Source organism: Sorex araneus, chromosome X, assembly GCF_027595985.1.
Source record: "Sorex araneus isolate mSorAra2 chromosome X, mSorAra2.pri, whole genome shotgun sequence".
Taxonomy (NCBI): Eukaryota; Metazoa; Chordata; class Mammalia; order Eulipotyphla; family Soricidae; genus Sorex; species Sorex araneus.
In genome coordinates, this window is record NC_073313.1 from 150,749,826 (window position 1) to 150,766,586 (window position 16,761).

The window sequence follows — 16,761 nt, forward strand, 5'->3', positions numbered from 1 at the left end:
CCCACGGTGACCATTGCTCAATACCTTTTGCCATCATCATCTTTACACTGGAAATCCTTCCACTGACATTACTTCACAGATGGAACTTAAAAGACTGTTCTAACATCAACAGTGTGTAATTGGAGGAAAAAAGACACACAGAGAGGAAAATAGCTATCCAAGGCCACACAGGTCTGAGTTTGGGTAAAATTATGGCTTAATTACAAACTTCCTAATTTCCAGATGCTTTTGAGTTTCTTAGAAAGTAGTGCTTCAAACAAATCTTGTGGCAACCCCAAGGAAGGAAAAGTAAGGGGGGAAGCAGTAAGGAAGGAGAGAAAGAGAGCAAACATTAAGAGTATCACTGTGTTGGCCACAATCTGTTTCATGACAAGCTGATTTCTCAATCTGTTATGACAGGCCATACTGCACTTCTGTACAGTCCATGTGGAGGAGTAAGGGAGCAGAATTCATCCCTTATCTCTAATCTCATTAGTCAAATACTTTCCCTGTTGGATGTTTATTCCCCTCTACTTCTGGATAGTGCATGTGTAGGTGCTCAAGCATGAACATTGGCATGTCATGCTCAGCAGCAATGGAATAACAAGTGTGAGGCTATAAGGAGACAGAATAACTTAAAGACAAAGTGGTATACTAGAGTGGTACCTTCCCCTTACATCTTTAATCATATTCATTCAGCGTGAGTTAGAAATAGTCCACCATCTTTAAAGGACATAAGGCTTTATTGTGGTACTCAGAAATGTACTAAATTTGCCTTCCTAAATCTATGTGTTCTATGAGTTGCTTGGAAGAGCTCTTTGCTACATGAAAATGAAGTTCCTGGTTCAAATGGAAGAGTAACATAACCTTAAAATATCTTTCTTCTTAGTATAAAAAGAAACCTTATTTTAACAAATGCTTCAAAATGCACTTTTAAACAAGTGCATGCTCAGATAGTCATTTAGGTACCATAAGCATAATAGAAATATATCTGGTCAGGTTAATAAATTCAGAGGAAATTACTGAGAAACATTTATTTTGAAACACGAAAATAAAACATTCTGTTTACTGACTGTATTTTTTCAGCTATTAATAGTGGTAATGTATAGACATGTACTAAGAGTTGTACTATCTAATTCTCCTACACAATAATCTCCTGTGCCCTATGAATCATTCTAACATGAAATTAAGCATATAATTAATAACAACATACTAAAGACACAACTTCATGCCACTGATTATTGTTACAAAAGCATTAAATTCATTACATTGATCTAATTTTTGATATTTTGTATAAGAAATGATGAACATAAAAGAATTCTGAAAATAATTAAGGTGAATAATGATATAATGTATCTCTCAAACAATTTGCTAAAATGTTTTTATTAACTTTATGCGTTAGTGAACTCAGTAGTTAATTCTTGGTTTATCATAGATGAAACACCAGCAGAATTTGACAAAATCATCATCCTGCTTCCCTAAAAACACTTTCACCACTTAGCTTTCCGGTTGCACACTGACATTTTTCCTCCTACTTTGTATTTATTGGATCCCCTTCTCTCTATCACCTCTTTATATTTAATTATCTTGGGGATTGTCACTTAGAAATTGTTCTTTTGGTATCATGCACATGTTGACTTTCCAAATTATATCAACATAAAATACTCCCTTACACATAACATTCATATATTTAGCTGCATATTTCACATCTTTACTCTGCCATTTTATAAGGATTGCAAATATAACATGATCTAACAATGTTTCTGACCTTTTTCACCTCAACCTTTACAGCTTTTCATATTTAATGTCAATTCCAAACTCCTAGTGGCTCAGAAGAATTTATAAGTCATTCATTAGACTCCCTACTGGCTGTGAATGTATCCAAAATTCCCAACCTCTACTTATTCAATTTTCTTTTCTTGTGGAGTGGAGTGATAGCACAGTGGTAGGGCGTTTGTCTTTTACGTGGCCGGCCCGTGTTCGATTCCTCCACCCCTCTTGGAGAGCCCGGCAAGCTACCGAGAGTATCTCGCCTGTAGGGGAGAGCCTGGCAAGCTTACCGTGGTGTATTTGATATGCCAAAAAGTCTCACAATGTGATATGCCAAAAATAAGTCTCACAATGTGAGATGTTACTGGTGCCTGCTCGAACAAATCAATGAGCAATGGAATGACAGTGACAGTGGATTACACATAATCATTAGTACCCTTTTCTGATATTTACCCTACATTTTGGTTAAGATTGAAATTCTTGGTCTCTTTACCCTAATCCAGGTCTATGTTGTTATCCTAACTTTATCATGAAAATATTATCATCTTTCTTCTTCTTCTTTTTTTTTTTTTGCTTTTTGGGTCACACCCGGCGATGCACAGGGGTCACTCCTGGCTCTACACTCAGGAATTACCCCTGGCAGTGCTCAGGGGACCATATGGGATGCTGGGATTTGAACCCGGGTCGGCCGCGTGCAAGGCAAACGCCCTACCCGCTGTGCTATCGCTCCAGCCCCCATATCATCTTTCTTCTTTCACAGGCCAGAGTGGACTAGATCCATAACCCTGAAGAAAAGACTCCTTGTAAATGATACTGCTCATTGTTTATGGGTCTTACTAAATACAATCAAAGCTACCTGTGTTGCTCCCAGATGTATTTGATGATCAGTCCCCTGGAAATTAAAGGGGAAATACTGACCCACAAATGATAATTTCCCAACTAAGCAGACACTCTTTTCGTTTTTTGTTTTTTGTTTTTATTTTGTTTTTTTTTTTTTTTGCTTTTTGGGTCACACCCGGCGATGCACAGGGACTATTCCTGGCTCTGCACTCAGGAATTACTCCTGGTGGTGCTCAGGGGACCATATGGGATGCTGGGAATCGAACCTGGGTCAGCCGCGTGCAAGGCAAATGCCCTACCCGCTGTGCTATCTGCTCCAGCCCCTCCAGACACTCTTTTCAACTCTACCAGATAAAGATCATATCTCTTATAGTGAAAGACACATGGCAAAGATTAAAGAACTCCATTTTTTTTCTTTTTGGGTCACACCTGGCGATGCTCAGGGGTTACTCCTGGCTTTGCACTCAGGAATTACTCCTGGCGGTGCTCGGGTGACCATATGGGATGCTGGAAATCGAACCCGGGTTGGCCGCGTGCAAGGCAAATGCCCTACCTGCTGTGCTATCGCTCCAGCCCCAAGAACTCCAAATTCTTAAAGAACTAACACTGCTATTGTAAGTTGCTAAAGAAAAAAAAACACCCAGCTAATCTTTCAAGCATCTAGCCTAGTTTTACTAATATGTGCTTTAACCTCAGTTCACCAATATGTTCTATTGTGAAAGTTGAGGTAGGCTGGAGAGATAGTACAGTAAGTAAGTCACCTGCCTTGCACACAGACAGCCAGGCCTCAATACCCTGTGCTTCATATGATACCCCAAGTCCCATCAGGAATGATTCCTGAGTGCAGAGCCAGGAGTAAGTCCTAAGCACCACTGAGTGTGGCAGAAAGAAAGAGAGAAAGAACAAAAGAAAGAAAGAAAGTGAAAGAAAGAGGGAGAAAGAGAGAGGGAGAGAGAGGGAAAAGAAAGAAAGAGAGAAAGAAAGAAAGAAAGAAAGAAAGAAAGAAAGAAAGAAAGAAAGAAAGAAAGAAAGAAAGAAAGAAAGAAAGAAAGAAGGAAGGAAGGAAGGAAGGAAGGAAGGAAGGAAGGAAGGAAGGAAGGAAGGAAGGAAGGAAGGAAGGAAGGAAGGAAGGAAGGGAAGGAAGGAAGGAAGGAAGGGAAGAAAGAAAGAAAGAAAGAAAGAAAGAAAGAAAGAAAGAAAGAAAGAAAGAAAGAAAGAAAGAAAGAAAGAAAGAAAGAAAGAAAGAAAGAAAGAAAGAAAGAAAGAAAGAAAGAAAGAAAGAAAGAAAGAAAGAAAGAAAGAAAGAAAGAAAGAAAGAAAGGGAGACAGTGACATTTTTGGCCCTTTTCTCTTAGGCCTACAAATTTAATTTTAGCCTTTGAAGTCTTACTACTCTGATGACAAAAAGAAGTACTAAAAAGGAAATCTAAGTAACTTAATCTGTTATTTTTCGAAAGCATCTTTTTCCAATGAGAGTTAATGCTTCCCAAGAAGATGGCTCCAATCTTAATACATAAGCTATATTGAAAGAGATGGAAGTATTGGGAAGTAATTATAAATGTTAGTCTAGAAATAAAAACACTGGATAAGGAAAATAACAATGTAAAGAAAAAAACTTTATAATAGATCATTTATTCCATCTAAAACTTCAATTCACTATTTCTTGGTTCATTTGTATCCCTGATAATCCTTTTGTTTTTCTCTCAAATGCCTCTGCTGAAATTATTCATTTGTATTCATGAAGACAGAGAGAGGGGGGGGAGAGAGATATAATGTGGAAATAATGTGGTTGAAGCTTTGAGTTCTACTCAGGAAGTTCAACATGAGAGTTTGTCCACTACTATTCTTAGCCTTTCATATGCCTTTCTAAGCGATGCCCCATAATACTCAGATTTTATACTAAGTGGTAAGGTTTTTCTTCAAGAGAGAAATACCAGACTTGATTCCCCTGGATTGGCTCCTGAGTCATTGAGGTGTTGTGGAAATCATGTATCCTGAGACTTATAAATCAGAATCTTTTGAAGTGAGGCCGAGAAAATAATTTTTTTAAATCCCAAATGATCATGTTATACAAGCAAACTGAAAAAGCCCAATCATCTCATTCTATAAATGCATATACTAAGGCACAGAGACAGGAAGCAACTTACTCATAACTATACAGTGAGACAGTGGGGTAGGAATAAAGTTAGCTGTATGAAAATCCTTGTCTACTGACTCTGGCCAGAATTTTTGTCTTTATGCAACAGTATTTTTCTCTCTATGCTGTGCTATCTCTGAACTTTTACTTTCCTCCTGTGTAAAATGAAGGTAATAAGGCCTTCATTTTATTAATGTTGAGCTGAATTTAAAGTAACAGATAAGTTGTTTTATATTTAAATTGAAATTTTTTGTGTTTTGTCTACCTGATAACTCATATTAATACTAAACATTAGTATGGTCTGAACTTGTGTATCACTGAACTTTACCTCAGTAACAATAAATTAGAAGTTGAGGACATCAGTTTATAATTTTCTTTCTTCTTCCTTCACTCGAATAGGGATTAAAAGAAATATAAAAGCAATGGTATAGCTGAACTTCTTCTAGTCCATGTATTATAACATCACAGTAAGATGGATGAGCAAAAGGGGCTTGTAGGTCCCATTCCTGAAGTATTTTTTAAAATTTTTTTATTATAGAATCACTGTGATGTACAGTTACAAACTTATAAACTTTTGTGTTTGCATTTTACTCATACAGTGATCGTCTACCCATCCCTCCACCATTCCTGAAGTCTTTGTCAAGTCATCAGCGGGAGTCATAAAAAGGAAGTTTGTTCTTGTTTTTGTTTTTGTTTTTGTTTTTGTTTTTTCCCTAAAAAGTGGCTGCCCACTAGGAGGAGCTCCTGTTGTAGAAGCCAGAAAGGAAGAAAGAAACTTTCCCACTGGTTGATCTGAAATAGATTGTTTGGATACTAATATCCCTAGAATTATCTATAATGTCAAAGAACCTTTTTCCTGAACATCAGTGTCCCACAGCAAGATATCTAAACCCATTCCTGCCCTATCCATCCCAGATATTATGAGTCTCCGGGGTGGGGGGCACTTCTATTCCCTGAGGAGTCATACATCTGGCTACTTGTTTATTTGGTAAAAATGAGATCCTGTACCATTTATAAAATAGACCTCTGTGTCTTCCTTATTTTGAAAGTATAATACACATTACTAATTCATCATTCATTTTGCCAACAATTTTTAAGTATTTGAAAGTTATTTAAGTAAAAAATATATTTAACAAAGCACTCCTTTATCCTCTTAGTTGAGCCATGCTAATAAATTAAAAACAAGCCATGATTAAGCTAGGTAATTCTATATGCCACACTACAAGCCAGTTTAAAAAATCTATTTAGTAAATACATTTTTATTTCATCTTGAAATGCCTCATTTTTAAGGGAGAGGTATAGGGACAAAGAATTAGTGGGAATAAAGATGATGTAAAGTATAGTGATATAGACACTTCTACTCCAGACTTTACACAGGCGGGGGCTATCTTTTAAGTAATTAAGCAGTGATGACTTTTGCTCAGGGAAAATTGGGTTGTTATAGGCCTAGTTTCAGGGGTCTGTGATTTCCTAGAAAACATTATTGGAAAACACTCCTTACTAGCAGCTACACTACCAAGTATCTTAATACTACAATTAACACAGGAACCTAAAATGAGCTGCATAAAATAGCATATAAAGATAATAAAAAGTGGACTGTGTAGTCTTTTTTATTTAAACCATACTTTTAATTTTTATTGGTAGATAAAAATAATTTATTTTTATTTACAATAATGTTTATAATGGTTTACAGTACTGTAAATATTTTCTCAAGTACCTAATTGCAACATCATGCCATTCATTAGTGAGTGTAGTTTTTGAGGAAGGGTCAAATTTAGTTGTAACAAATTTAGTTCTTAACATGTCAATTTATAGACATTAAAAGTAAGAACATGGACGTTATACATAAGAGAAGCCAGCATGGAAAAATTTTATCCAAAGAATTGCAGTTGTCTACACTAGGCAACTATTGATTATTCTCAAAAAGAATGCTCTTTAGAGAACAAAGGGGAATGCCCTGCCACAGAGGCAGGGTGGCATGGTGGGGGATGGGGTGGGGGTGGTGAGACGGATACTTGGATCATTGGTGGAGGTGCATGGGCACTGGTGGAGGGATGGGTAAACGATCACTGTATGAGTAAAATGCAAACACAAAAGTTCACAAATTTATAACCGTACATCACAGTGATTCTCTAATAAAATTTTTTAAAAAGAATGCTCTGTAGATCTGTGTAAGATATGCCTGAGAATTTTCCACCTAAGAGAGAAAAGTATTACCCTTCACCTACCATTGACTAATACTAAATGTAGAGGGTATCAACTCACTGGCACTTGCAAATTGTTTCATGATCTAGAATTACTGAGTAGTTTCTTGCAGGTGTCCCATGCAGTGGTAACAAAGAAGCCAGAGGGTAGAAACCAGTAGTGTCAGATACAGCAAAATGAGGTTGTATCAAGGTGAAGAAATGTCCAGGAGTGAGTGAAATAGTGCATGAAGTATGTTAAACACAACATCACCCTCTGAAACACATTCTGTTCATGGTGGGAGCAGGGGTATGCCAGAGTTCCAACCTAGTGATACTATATCAGGTGGTGCAGGCAAGATGATTTTGGTACTTAGGCCATAAGTGCAACACTGCTTAGATCCCACAATGATGATGTCTACCAGGACTACACATGGTCCTGCTGGGGGTGAGGGACGGCATGCAGTTCCAGAAATCAAACTTGGATCCTTCTGCATATGAAGCAATTGCTATATCCCCTTGTTCTATCTCCCAAGACCCTGACACACTCTTTTATTGAAGGAGGCGTGGAGTGCCTGGAAGTGCTCAGGGACTATTCAAGGTCACACTCAGCAATGCTTCGGAGAACGGTGTGCATATTGTAGATAAAACCTGGGACTTCTATATGTCAATCGTGAGCTCTAGCCCTGTGAACTATCCTCTGGATCCCCTTGAGCTATACCCTGGATCCCCTGTGAGCTATATCCTGGAAACACATTCTTTACTTAGCACACCATACTGTCCTGATTCTCTAATGTCATTGATCTCTCCTTGTCCAAATCCTTTAATGATTATTCCTTTTCTTCCAGAACTCTAAATATTAGGATTTTAAGGTTTCACTCATTAGTCATCTTCTCTCTCTACAGCTTACCCTCTTGATGATCTCATTAGATTTCTGGATTTAAACACCATTGATATGTTCATAACTCTCAAATGTGTATTTTTATTGCTTTTTGGGTCACACCCGGCAATGCACAGGGGTCACTCCTGGCTCTGCACTCAGGAATTACCTTGGCGGTGCTCAGGAGACCATATGGGATGCTGGGAATCGAACCCGGGTTGACCACGTGCAAGGCAAACACCTTACCCACTGTGCTATCACTCCAGCCCCTCAAATGTGTATTTTTAAGTGCAAAACTCTCCCCCTGAATTCAAGACATCTTAAACTTTCTGAGTACAATAAAATAAAAAAATTTAAAACATATCTGAAAGGTATATGTTGATTTATTTACCTTTTGATAGTTTTCACTCCCTCAGTTCTGTAAATGATGATTCCATTCTTTATCTGCCAATTATGGCAATATTTATACATGTTTAATAGGTAAGTAACATTTTCTTTTCCATACATTAGTAAACTGTTTAACAATAAGCATATGTACATTTAGGTTGTTTCCATAGCTTGGAAATTATGAGTGTACCAGTATGTCATCAAGCTAATTATTTTATTTCTTTCATATATATGTATATATATCTATATATTGGGAGATTGCTAAATCATATGCTTGTTTTATATATATGCATATGTGTGCATATATATGTATATATATATGTGTGTATATATATGTGTGTATATATATATGTGTGTGTGTGTGCTCAGGGATCACTCCTGGCAGTGCTCAGGAGATCACACAAAGGGATGAGGATCAAAACAGTCAAACCAGGGTCAGGCACACAAAGCAAGTATGTTAACCCCTGTATTTTCTTTCGAGTCCTGTTTTAATATATTTTGATGAAACTCCATACTGACTTGTCATACTGTCTCTTTCAATATTTATTTCCGCCAGTAGAGTATAAGGTTGTCATCTGCATATACTAACCAACAATTATTACCTTTTTTAAAGTTATTTATTTTATTGAATCACCATGTGGAAAGTTACAAATTTCTCAGGCTTATGTCTCAGTTATACAATACTCAAACACCCATCCCTTCACCAGTGCCCATATTCCACCACCAAAAACCCCAGTATACCTCCCACCCCCTGCCCCCCACCCCCGCCGGCGTAACTGATAAATTTCACTTCATTTTCCCTTTACCTTGATTACATTTCATATTTCAACACAAAACACACTATTATTGTTGGAGTTTCCCCCAAAAAATGACAGCCCTAGTGCCAAGGAAGCATTTGATAATTAGTTTTCCATTGCTGAGAATGAAGAGATATGAAGTCCCACTGTTCCAAGTACATAACTCTTTTTTTCTCTTTCCCGCGCCCTCAGATTCTTGCCTGCTTAATAGTCCTCATAATATGGCTGACTTCTCCCCAAAAAGGGAAAAAAACCGAGAAAGAAGGATATTTCCTCTCCTCGGCCGGGGTGGGGCTATGGCTTAGTTCACAGTCTAGAGACATGGCTGCTACTCTGATTACCTTCAATATTTCAACAAAAAACTCACTATTATTATTTGGGGTTTCCCCCCAGAGTCACACTTGCTGAAAAGGAACCGTTTCACATTGCTGACAATTAAGAGATAGTAGGTTTAGGATTTCTGTATGAAGTCCAGGGAAAATTCTGCCAGAAATTGCATCACTGCAAGCTTTTACTTCCCTTTTGTGGTGCTCATAAGATGGAAAAGCCTGGAGAGAGAAACCCTACCTCCTTTTTTGCCCCAAGGGGCAGTGGCTCAGTTCACAGTCTAGAGGCATTTCTTCGAGCTGCTGGTATCCAAAGTAGTTCAGCTGGCCTCTGAGATCATGGTCGTGCAGCAGTGGAAAGGCCACACACATGTGGCCACTGCGCTTAAATCTCCGCAGAGGGCGGAGCCGGTATCCCCGCCCCCTCCGGGATCTCCCGCACGTGCCCAGCAGCCGGCTGGTACCTCCATTTTGTGCTCAAAAAGCAGTGATCGCCATGCTGTGTCCGGAATGGAAGGGTTGAGAGAGAGAAACCCTTCCCCCCTGGTGCCGCATGGGGCCGTGGCTCAGTTCACAGTCTAGAGGCATTTCTGCGAGCTGCTGGTATCCAAAGTAGTTCAGTTGACCTCCGGGATCATGCTCGTGCAGCAGTGGAAAGCACAATTATTACCTTTTGGGACTTTGAAAGTCACTTGTATCACTTGTCTTCCCATTGATCTTCGATTTGCTTGATCAGGCGCCAGTAACGTCTCCATTTGTCCCTGTTGCGTGCTAGTGTAGACCAATGATATCTGCTCGCTCCAGGAACAGGAAGTGCTTCAAACCTTTCATTCATGGTTTTGACAAAGAAGTCTGACCATTTCATTGGTGGGCGGCCATGCGGTCTTTTGACGTCATGTGGAATCCAGTCAGTAACAGCTCTAGTCCAGCAGTCATCTCTGAATCGCATGACATGTTCAACCCATCTGATTTTTGATGTCTTGGCAAATGAGACAGCATCCCTGATTCTTGATCGTCAACGGAGGTCGGAACTCCGTATTCCTTCTCTCACTTGAGTGAGACATGATACTCCTAGCAGAGCTCTTTTGATTCCTCTTTGGGACACCCAAATAGCATTCTCATCCTGTTTTCATAGGGCCCAGGTCTCTGAGGTGTATGTTAGTGCAGGAAGAACGGTGGAATTGAAAAGATGTTCCCAGAGCTGGAGATCCTTCATCCTCTTAACCACGTCTTCGATGCTCTTGAAGGCTTTCCACGGTGCTCTCTTCCTCATGCACAGTTCTGGCGCCAAGTCATTCCTCATGTTGAGTTCTAGACCCAGGTACACATAGCTGCTGCATTCAGAGATGTTCGTTCCATTGAGACCTTGAAAATAGGCCTTCTAATAGATATGAGGTGTTGGTTTTAATTTTATTTCCAGAATAACTAGTAATGTTAAGTAATTTTAATATAATTTTTGGTTATTTGTATGTCTTCTTTGAACAAATGTTTGTTCGGTTCTTTTGCCCATTTTATATTTGTTTTTTTTTATTTTTGCTTGCTTCTGTTGAGTAGTGAATTCCTAATATATATATTTGTTTTAGCCCCTAATTTGATGCACTATATGTAAATATTTCTTGCCCCTTTTACAATTTGCTGACTTATCTTCAACTTGTTGACTGTTTCCTTTGTGGTGTAGGAAATGTCTTGCTGTTTCAGTGGTGTAGTCCCACTGCCAATTTTTCCATTTTTAAACTGTGCATATGAAAAAATATTCTGTAAGAGGCTGAAACAATAGTACAGTGATAGGGCATTTGCCTTGCACATAATCAGCCTGTGTTGATTGCCAGCAACGCATATAGTCCTCCAAGCACTGCCACGAGTGATCCCTGAGTTGAGAGCCAGGAATAAGCCTTGAGTATCACTAGGTGTGTCACAAAAATCAAAGAAAAAATATTGTGCTGTTTAACTCTAAGATTTTTTTCTTCTAGAAGTTTTTACTGCTTTAAGTTTTATGTTTCCATCTTTAATCTAGTTGAGTTGATTTATGCAAATGGAATAATTAGATAAAGAACTAATTTAATGATCTGTGTATACCCTGTCTTCTCACTATACTATTGAAAATATTAATTATCTTCATTGTATGTTTGGGCATCCTTTTCAAAAACCAACTGATTTCTGGTTTATTTTCAAAGTCACTATTACTATCATTCCGTTGATCGTCAACTTGCTCTAGTGGGGCCAGTAATGTCGCCATTTGTCCTAGTCCTGAGATTTTAACAGCCTATCTTTACTCTTCCTTCCCAACGGTATGGCATTAGAGGCACTTTCAGGGTCAGGAGAATGAGATCCATCGTTGTTACTATATTTGGCATATGAATACGTGACTGGAAGCTTGCCAGGCTCCTCCATGCTGGCAGTAAACTCTCCGTAGTTTGCCAGGTTCTCCGAGAGGCAGAATTAAGCTATAAGACTTCTTGAGGCCTTGAAGCAACAGTGCACTTCTGGGAGTTTGGTTTTATAGTCTCTGGATGTTGGCTGTTAATGGGATTACACAGCGCTGGAGGCAGTTTGTGGGTGTGACTGCCTAGCTACTGGAAAATGGGGGATCTGTGTGGAAGAGGCCCAGAGTCAATTCGAGCAGGCTTGGAGATTTTAGCCCCAGGTTCCACACACCTGGTTCTTCTGCCAGTTCCTTCATGCATGAGGCTCATCCAAGTGTGTGGAGAGTGGCCTTGAGCATGGCTGTGGCTGGGTTCTGGAGGTCTTTGTCTGTCGGTGCTCTGCTAAGGGTGAGGAGGGAAATACAACCCACCCTCTTCGAGGGGCCCCTGTGAAGACAGCCAGGTGCGGGGGCAAGAGAAAACTTCTTCCAGCATTCTCCATTCTGTTCTTATATAGATGTCTGAGTTTTTGTGTGTGTTGCTAATGTTTTACCATTTGTTTACTATAATTTTTAATAAAATTTCCTTTTTTATTTGATTATATTTTGGGCTTTGACGCAGAATCTCCTACCCCCACGCCGGACTTTCTTCACTGGGGCCCCTTGGAGGGGGACAGGTTGAGTTTCCCTCCCTGCCCCAAGCAGAGCCCCGGCAGCTGAAAACCTCCGGAACCCAGCCACAGCCATGCTCAAGGCCACTCTCCACACACTTGGATGAGCCTCACGCATAAAAGAACCGGCAGAGGAACCCAGGCATACAGGATGCGGGGCTGAGATCTCAGCCTGCTCAGTTCCATACTGGGCTTCCTCTACCCAGACCCTCCATTTTCCAGTAGCATGGCAGTCACACCTACAAACTGCCCACCAGTGCCATGTATCCCATCAACAGCCAAGATCCAGAGACTATATAAAACCAAGTTCGCGGAAGCAACTTCTTTAGTCTAGCCCACTGATATGCCTAAAGCAGCACACGTGTTTGGTTTTAACATATTTGCTTGTATTCTCTGATATACATTCTCCGTCCCTCTTGGAGAGCCCAGCAAGCTGCCGAGAGTATCCCGCCCTCGTGGAAGAGCCTGGAAAGCTTCCTGTGATGTATTTGACATGCCAAATACAGTAACAATAACAAGCCTCATTCTCTTGACCCTGAAAGAGCCTCCAGTAGTTGGGAAAGATGAGTAAGGAGAGGCTGCTAAAATCTCAGGGCTGGAACGAATGGAGACGTTACTGGTGCCTGCTCGAACAAATCGATGAGCAATGGATGACAGTGATACAGTAATACAGTGAATTTGTAGGCTTTGGGTCACACCCAGTAGTAATTAAGATCTGAGCTTACTCCTAGCTCTGCACTTAGGGATTATTCCTAGTGGGCTTGGGAGACTATATGGAGTGTGAGGAATTGAAATGGGATCAGTCACATGCAAGGTAAATGCCCTACTTGCTGTTCTATTATTCTGGCCTTTGTAATGCATTTTGAAATCAGAACCTGTGGTACCATCATTTTTTATTCTACTTGTTCAAGATTGCTTTGACTTCAGATTTCTTTGAGAGGTCTCCATTCTGGTCTGCCAACTTTGAACTTAATTCGTTCATTTTCTACTTCTTTGAGATATAAGATATATCTTATATCTTATATATACTTATATAAGTATATACATACATAAGTATATATACTTTCTTATATACTTATATTAGTATATATAAGTATAAATATATACTTAATATATACTTAAGTATACTTATATATAAGTATATGTACTTATATATACATATAAATAAGTATATATATGCTTATATATACTTAAGTATATATGCTTATATATACTTAAATATATATACTTATATATAAGTATACTTAAGTATATATAAGTATATACTCATATAAGTATATAAGAAAGTGGAGCAGGTATATCTCATAATATATACCTTCACTCCTGCCCCTTTTTTTTCTTAACATATGTAGGTGTTTATTGACATAAACTTCCCTCAGAGTTATTTTAGCTGTGTCCCATAAGTTTGGCTATTTTGTATTTTAATTATTTGTCACAGGATCTTTTTGGATCTCCCCTTTGTTTTTAATTCCATTGGTTGTTTAGGCATCTTGTTTAATTTTCACATATTTCTAAATTTTCTGGCTTTCTTCCCATTGACCGTCGATTTTATCAAGTGGTCTCAGTAATGTCCTCATTTGTCCTAGCCCTGAGATTTTAGAAACCTTTCTTTACTTATCCTTCTCAATGGTGCCGCATTGGAGGCTCTTTCAGGGTCAGCATCCCTCCCACCATCCCCACCCGCTTCCCTCTCCCCCCAGCCCACCTCTGTGGCAGGGCAGTCCCTTTTCCTCTCTCTCCTTTTGGGAGTTGTGGTTTGCAATAGAGGTATTGAGTGGCCATCATGTTTGGTCTATAGTCTGCTTTCAGGGTGCTTCTCCCATCCTGAGCGGATCCTCCTAATACCATTTATTTGGTGATCCTTTCTCTAACTGAACTGTCTTTTCCCTCCGTGTGTGGAGCCAGCTAGTAAACTGTGGAGTAATCCTCCCAGAACTTATGTTTAATAATCTTGGGTGTTAGTCTTCCATTCTGTTACTTTATATTCCACAAATGAGTGCAATTTTTCTATGTCGTTCCTTCTCTTTCTGACTCATTTCGCTTAACATGATACTTTCCATATTGATCCATCTGTGTGCAAATTTCATGACTTTGTCTTTTCTAACAGCTGCATAGTATTCCATTGGGTAGATGTACCAGAGTTTCTTTAGCCAGTTATCTGTTCTCGGGCACTCGGGTTTCCATCCCTTCATTTTAACCCTATATTCATCCTTTAAGTTGAAGTGGATCTCTTAAAAGTGGCATATAGTTGGATCTTATGTTTATGCCTCACCAATTCTATCATTTTATCGAATAAATGTAATCCATTTATATTTCAAGTAATAATTGACTAATAAGAATTTGTCACTGCTGTTTTGTTCATTGTTCGTGAACAAAACATGTAGTATTTTGCTTTGTATTTTGATTTCTTTTTGTACTTTGTGAACCTACTTGAGTTTTTCCCCTTGTTATTTCTGTTAGGCATACCCCAAATTTTTATACTGAGAAGCCTATTTTAAGCTTATAATAACTTAAGTTCAATTACATATAATCATTATACATCCCTTTTTACATTTTGTTATTGAGTTAAATATGTACATCTTTTTAAAAAATTATTTATCATTTATTTACAGTGTTATAGGACCTCTAAGCTTTAGTTTCACACTGGTTTATATATATACTTGTTACCACTCCCACCACCAAATATCAAGTGCCATCCCACCATCAAAAGCAGGCCTCTGTTCATTTTTCTCACCGCACTCCCATCCCCCCCATATTCACTATAATAGAACTATGTGAGTTTTGTTGTTTCTTGCTGGTTCATTTGTTTCAGTCACTAATAAATATGAGTTAAACCATATGGAAATTTTCTTCACTTACTGACTTATGTCACTGAGCATGATTCCTTTCAAGATTCATCCATTTTGTAGAGCTGGAGGATATTATGTTAAGCAATGTACATCAGAAAGAGAGGCATAAATACCATATGATCTCACTCATATGTGGAATAATTAGAGTCAAAAATTTCAGACATTACTTAACAATGGAAACCCTGACTTTGGAACAAGCAACCAATTACAAATAGGGTGTGAAAGATAGGAGGGAAATATGACCAGACTATAAGAGATGTACAGACGGTGGTAGAAGATGGTGGGCACTTTGATGGTGGTATGTACTATGCTTGCATATAAATAGCAGCTTTGGGGTTTTTTGTTTGTTTGTTTTTGAGCCACATCTAGTGATGCTCAAGAGTTACTCTTGGTTCTGTTCTCACCAAAAGTGTCTGGTGGTGCTCAGGGAACCAAATGGGATGCTGGGGATCAAGCCCAGTTCAATACATGCAAGGCAAGGGCCCTACATATTGGTGCTATCTCTAGTCCTGATTAGCATAACTTTTTATTCCATTGTACATACCAAACAGTAAAAACTCTCAAAATTTAAAAAAAAAATTAAAATACACACAGAAGAGATTCATCCATTTAGTCACAGTTTCATCTTTTATCACTTGTATCACTTGTCATCCCATTGATCTTCGATTTGCTCAAGCGGGCACCTGTAATGTCTCCATTCATCCCTGTCAAGTACTAGTGTAGCCCAATGATATCTGCTCGCTCCAGGAACAGGAAGAGCCTCAAACCTTTCATTCAGGGTTTTGACAAAGAAGTCTGACCATCTCGTAGATGGGCGGCCACGCGGTCTTTTGAGGTCCTGTGGAATCCAGTCGGTAACAGCTCTAGTCCAGCGGTCATTTCTGAATTGCGTTATGTGTCCGGCCCATCTGATTTTTTACGCCTTGGCAAATGAGACAGTATCCCTGATTCTGGACAATCAACAGAGGTCAGAACTCCAGATTTCTTCTCTCACTTGAGTGAAACGTGATATTCCAAGCATAGCTCTTTTGATTCTTCTTTGGGATACCGGAATAGCGTTCTTGTTCTCGTCCTGTTTTCGTAGGACCCAGGTCTCTGAGGCATATGTTAGTGCAGGGAAAATGGTGGAGTCGAAAAGATGTGCCTGGAGCCAGAGTTTCATCATCCTCTTAACCACTTCTTCGATGCTTTTGAAGGTGTTCCACACTGCTCTCTTCTACCTGCGCAGTTCTGGTGCCAAGTCCTTCCTCATGTTGAGTTCTCGACCGAAGTACACATAGTTGCTGCATTCAGAGATGTTCGTTCCATTAGAGCAAATGGAACGTCAGGGACTAGTTCGTTTTTCATGAATATTGTTTTGGGGAGATTCAGCTGAGTCTGACCTTTCCACACTCATTGTCGTAGTTGGCCAGCATTTGTGCTGCTGGCTAATGTTTGGTGTTATTAGAAAGATGTCATCAGTGTAGCGGAGGTGGTGTCGTTGCCGACCGTCTATTTTCATTCCCATACCTTCCCATTCCAGTCTTCACATGATGTTCTCGAGGGTGGCACTGAAGAGTTTCGGTGAAATGGTATCACCG